Source organism: Schistocerca americana, chromosome 3, assembly GCF_021461395.2.
Source record: "Schistocerca americana isolate TAMUIC-IGC-003095 chromosome 3, iqSchAmer2.1, whole genome shotgun sequence".
Lineage (NCBI taxonomy): Eukaryota > Metazoa > Arthropoda > Insecta > Orthoptera > Acrididae > Schistocerca > Schistocerca americana.
This window is the reverse complement of record NC_060121.1, coordinates 864,550,109-864,556,276: the sequence shown is the minus strand read 5'-3', so window position 1 is coordinate 864,556,276 and position 6,168 is coordinate 864,550,109. Positions and strand designations below refer to the sequence as shown.

The following is a 6,168-nucleotide window of genomic DNA, read 5'->3' as shown; positions in this document are numbered from 1 at the left end:
CAAATTATACGAAGAGCAAAAGTGGCTGAACTTAATTGTTTGAGCAGTTCAATAATTTGATTCTTCCCATTCAAGTTTTCATCAATATATGCACCTGAAAATTATCAGCAGCTCACCCTGGTTACTGATACCTATTCATGTGTTATATCAATTGTTGGTACGATTCTGTTTGTTGTACAAATTGGATATAATCAGTTTTCTGATAGTGAAGGGTAAGTTCATTTTCAGATAACCAATTAATAATTCTTTGGAAAACATCATTAACAGTCTGTTCTGTCACTTTCTCTCTAATGGAATTTATTATAATACTTGTATTCTCTGCATAAAATGGCAATTCTTCTTAATGAATGTCAGATGGAAGGTTACTCACGTCCATAAGGAATAGGAGAGGATAAAAAACTGAATCTTGTGGGACGCCTTTCGTTATTTATGGCCAGTCACTAAGATTTTCTCCCGTAACAACATTGTTGAATTATTCAGCACATTTTTTATTGCAATTGTTAAGTGTGATTCAAACCAGTTGTGTGTAAAGCCATCATTTCAAAAACATTAACTTTTTGTTAGAGAGTAACATAATCGACACGATAAAAATCGTTGAAAAGATCTCAAGAATACCAGCTGGCAATATTTTATTATTTAAGGCTTTTAATACTTGGTGAGTGAATGTGTAAATAGCATATAAGTCGAGGAACCCTTCTGGAAGCAAAGCTTTGATGTCCTATCTGTATTGTTTCTATTTAAATGTGAGACAACTCTTGAATACGGTACTTTTCTAATTATTGGAAAAAGATGTCAATAGGTAAATTTGACGACAATTAAGTTTTCCTTGTCATCTTTCTGACAAAGAGTTTTAACAACTGCATATTGTAATCTGGCAAGAAATATTCCATTTGCACGTGATGAATTACATATATCACTAAAACCTTTCAAAATTCTGTTTAATATTCCATCAAGACCATATGAGCTTTCTTCTTTTGGAATTTTTTAAAATTCTGTTAATTTCAGTGAAGGTTGTTCGTACTACTTCCAGTTGCTTGATGTTCTGTGGGGTTTTCTTAAAATATTATAGCAATTTTTAGAACACAAGTAACGGTGGATCTTGACTGATTCCGGCCTTCACATAAAGTCCTCTCTTCCTGTTATATGAGATTTTAATCCTTTTAGTTATCCAGCATGTACTTATTTTTTGTAATGCGTTTTCTGGAAACGTTTTTAGCAAAGCAGCTTTCAAACATTGACACAAATTTATTGTAGAATACATTGTGTTTCACATCAGCATCTCTGCCTATATATAGCTCATCCCATGTGTCCTCTTTTAACTTATTCTTCTGTCGTTATTAATAAACCTCACCGCTTTGTGTGAACCTGCCTCAGAGCTGTAAGGTGCTGCTATATTGTTTATTCCTTCTGACTGTCCATCATGATCAGATGGCCAATTAACAAGTTGGTATGCATTATTTGTTTCAGCTGGTACTGCTGGCTTGCTGGAGAAATGGTTCGCATCCTGGTCGGGTTCCTTTTTCTTTATCTTTTAGACGTCAATTCCCTACTTCTCGTCGTTTGTAAGTAGAACATCATTTTGTCACATGACAACAGCCTATCACATGACAGTGGGATCTTACTAAACTGCAAGCATGTGTCTGCTAACAGCGCAGTTTAGGACCTTAACTGGTCCTGCCAAATTCACATAGAGCAGCTTCCCGATGGAGTCCACAAACGATGAATACGTCGATATGGGTGCATCCGATAACCCAGCTGGTGCTGGTCGCACTTATGCTGCACAGTACCCTCAAAGGAGCCATCCCAATAACAATCTTTTTCGTCACATTCGGGAAATCGGTAATTTTCTTCCACAGGTAATGCATGGAGATCGTCCAAGAACCAGACATAGTTCACAAACAGAGAAAGCAATTCTTGAAACCGTTCATCTGTCACCTCGGCGAAGTATCCGTGACACTGCAAGGCTGTTCCAAGTATCTCAAAGACCGGTTGTTCTAATGTTGCACGATAAAGAACTGCATCCATATCATTACTCTTTAACTCAACACCAGCAGCCAGTGACCGCATTCCACGAGAACAGTGTTGTGAATGGCTTTTGCACCAAGTGAAAGATAACGAACATCTTATAAATGACGTGATATGGACTGACGAATCGAGCTTTATTCGTGAAGGGATTTTTCAGCCTCCACAACAACAACTATTGATCGGAACATAAATCCACACGTCACCCATGAAAGTGGGATTCGGGCACGCTTTGGCATAAACCTATGGGCTCGGTTCATGAGAGGAGCACTTGTGGGCCCTTACCTAATGCTGGAAAAGTCGAATGCGATGTTTTATTGTACGTTTCTTTGCAATACTTCGTTTGTCGACACCTATGGTTTCAGCATGATGGCGCACCACCACACTTTGAAATGAATGTGCGTAACTATTTAAATGAAGCGTTTCTGGAGAAACGTTCTGGCCTCCACGTTCCCAGGACCTTAATCCACTAGATTTTCATTTATGGGAACACTTACAGAAACAAGTTTATAGTACTCCACCTGTGGATGTACGTGACCTAATAGCTCGCGTGCATGCCGCCCGGCAATGGTGGATGCAGGTGTGTTGCGTAGGGCCCAGCAAAATATAATCCATGGAGTGACGAAGTATTTGCAAATGCAGGGTGGTCATTCTGAACATCGTTGCTCGTACATGATCTACTGGCTCTGTGAAGAGAAGCCTGGACGTTCAGCGTATAGAATGGAATTATTGCGCGTAGTGTAAAGTGCAGTCTAGTTTAGCATACCTAGTCCAATTTTTGTACCTCATTGGATATAGACAATGTTAATGCATCCACTATTATTTTCTATTGGAAATTAGTTTCATGGAAGAAACGAAATGGTCGTTTATGTCCGTAAGAAGTTCATGTTATGTCTTAATGTTCAAATAAAGTAAGAAATAAGTACACAAGACTTAGAAGATATAATGGATGCTGGTTTCTGGAGCGAAATCGAGGTTCTAACTTATCTCACTGGTTTTACATTGGGTTCAGGTCGGGACTCAGGGAAGGCAGTCCATTTCAAGGACGTTATTGTCCACAAACCGTTGCTTTACAGCTACAGTTTATGACAGGGTGCATTGTCGCCCTTATACAACCATCGTCTCCGAACTGTTCCTCTACCGTACGCAGTACTCAATGCTGTAACATGTATTCATATGCTGCTACACTTAGCGTTTTATCAAGTGCAATAAGGGGACAACACCCTAACCACGAAAATACTTCCCTACCGTAACACCACATCCTTCGTACTTCACTGTTGGCATTATACGTGAAGACAGCTTACGTTGTCCAGTCATTGGTCAAACACAAAGTCTTCCGTCAAACTGCCACGGTATGTACCGAGATTCATCAACTATAGAGAGGCGTCGCTGTCTACGCAACGTGAAGTGCTGCTCAGCACTGGCTAAAAACCTATACAGTCATTGTACCGCCATTCATCTACAGCTGCTTGGATACTCTGCAAATCACACTCAAGTGCCTGTCAGAGCGTCTATCGAACCACCTTCACAATAAATCTCCATTATTCCACTACTGAAGAGCGCGCAGAAAAAAGGAATACCAATATCTTTCCGTGTGAGCTGTGATTTCTCTGATTTTGTTTCTCCCTACGCAGGACGGCATCGACAAAATATTTTCGAATTCATCGGTGAAATCTGGCGATTGAAATTTCGTCAGAAGTTCCCTCCACAAGGAGAAACGCCTTTGTTTTAATGATGTCCGGCCCAAATCCTGTATCATTTCAGTGACACTTTCTCCTCTATTTGTCGATAGTACAAAACGTGCTGCCCTTCTTTGACTTCCGTTAACCCTATCTGGTAACGATTCCACACTGCGCAGCAGTATTGTGGACAAGCGTAGCTTAGGCAGTCTCTTTAGTAGATCTATTACGTTTTCTAACCTGCCAATAAAACGCAGTCTTTGGTTCGCCTTCCCCACAACATTATCTGCGTGTTCTTTCCAATTTAGTTTGTGCGTAATTGTAATTTCTAGGTATTTAGTTGAATTTAAGGCCTTTAAATTCTATTGATCTATCGTCCCTTATGTGGATGACCTCAAACTTTTAATTATTTAGGGTCAATTGCCTATTTTCGCACCATAAAAATAAATGGTTTTGCTATTTTTTATATTCTAATAATTTAGCTAGACGATAAGTGACCATATAATCGGTAAACAATGTAAGGTGGCTGCTCAGATTCTCTCCTAAATCGTTTATATAGACAAGGAACACCACAGGGTCTATAACACTACTTTGGGGAACGCCAGAAATCACTCCTGTTGTAATCGATAACTTTCCGTCAAATTTCACGAACTGTGACCTTTCTGACAGGAAATCGCGAAACCAATCGTATAACTGAAACTATATTCCACAAGCAATTTTATTACACTCGGCTTATGAGGTACAGTGTCAAACGCCATCTGGAAATCTACAAATACGGAATCAATTTGAAGTCCATTGCCAATAGGACTCAGCACTTCGTGTGAGTAAAGAGCTATTGTGTTTCACAAGAACGATATTTTTTAAATCCGTGTTGACTGTGTATCAACAGAGCTTTCTCTTCGAGGTAACTCACGATGCTGGAATACATGTTCCAAAATTCTGTTGCATATCGACCTCGATCATATGGGTCTGTAATTTAGTGGATTACTCCTATTGCCTTTCTTGAATATAGATGTGACCTGTGCAACTTTCTGGTCTTTGGGTATGGATCTTTCGTCTAGCGAGCGGTTGTACATGATTGTTTAGTATGGAGCTATTGCATCAGCATAGTCTGAAACGAACCTAACTGGAATACAGCCTGGACCGGAAGACTTGCTTTTACTAATTTAAGTTGCTTGACTACTCCGAGGATATCTACTTCTAAATTACTCATGTTGGCAGCTGTTCTTGAGTCGAATTCTGGAATATTTACTCCGCCTGCTTTGGTGAAAGGCAACGGCCTTGCCGCAGTGGATACATCGGTTCCCGTGAGATCACCGAAGTTAAGCGCTGTCGGGCGTGGTCGGCACTTGGAAGGGTGACCATCCAGGCCGCCATGCGCTGTTGCCATTTTTCGGGGTGCACTCAGCCTCGTGATGCCAATTGAGGAGCTACTCGACCGAATAGTAGCGGCTTCGGTCAAGAATACCATCATAACGACCGGGAGAGCGGTGTGTTGACCCCACGCCCCTCCTACCCACATCCTCCACTGCGGATGACACGGTGGTCGGATGGTCCCGGTAGGCCACTCGTGGTCTGACGACGGAGTGCTTTTAGTGTGCTGCTTTGGTGAAGGTATTTTGGAAGGCTGTGTTTAGTAACTCTGCTTTAGCAGCAGTCTCATCGATAATATTTGGTTGGTTGGTTGATCTTAGGGAGGGGACCAAACAGTGAGTTTATCGGTCCCATCGGATTAGGGAAGAAAGTCGGCCGTGCCCTTTTGTAAGTAGGCTGTTTAGGTTTTTTTTTTGGTAACGCCACGTAGCGCACTAGATGAAAATCACTGGCTGTGCTGTGTGCAGTCTGTGGCTGGTTTGCATTGTTGTTTGCTATTGTAGTGTTGGGCAGCTGGATGTAAACAGCGCGTAGCGTTGCGCAACTGGAGGTGAGCCGCCAGCAGTCGTGGATGTGGGGAGAGAGATGGCAGAGTATTGAGAGCGGATAATCTGGACGTGTGTCCATCAGAGACAGTAAATTTGTAAGACTGGATGTCATGAACTGATATATACATTATGACTTTTGAACAGTATTAAGGTAAATACATTGTTTGTCCTCTATCAAAATCTTTCATTTGCTAAGTATGCCTATCAGTAGTTAGTGCCTTCAGTAGTTTCAATCTTTTATTTAGCTGGCAGTATTGACGCTCGCTGTATTGCAGTAGCTCGAGTAACGAAGATTTTTGTGAGGTAAGTGATTCATGAAAGGTATACGTTATTGTTAGTCAGAGCCATTCTTTTGTAGGGATTATTAAAAGTCAGACTGCGTTGCGCTAAAAATATTGTGTGTCAGTTTAGTGTTGATCAGAATAAGTAAAGAGAGAAACGTCCGAGTACGTTCAGTTCTGCTCAGCTGTTTGAAAATTGAATAACGTAAGGGGTTTACCACCACAGTAATTCACAAATTGTTCTAAGGGGACGTTTCACTTTCA

General features: G+C 40.9%; 1 pseudogene; it reads left to right on the top strand.

Annotated features, from left to right (window-relative positions):
- Nucleotides 1-4,972: 4,972 nt before the first annotated feature.
- Nucleotides 4,973-5,090, top strand: LOC124607641 (annotated as a pseudogene).
- Nucleotides 5,091-6,168: the final 1,078 nt, after the last annotated feature.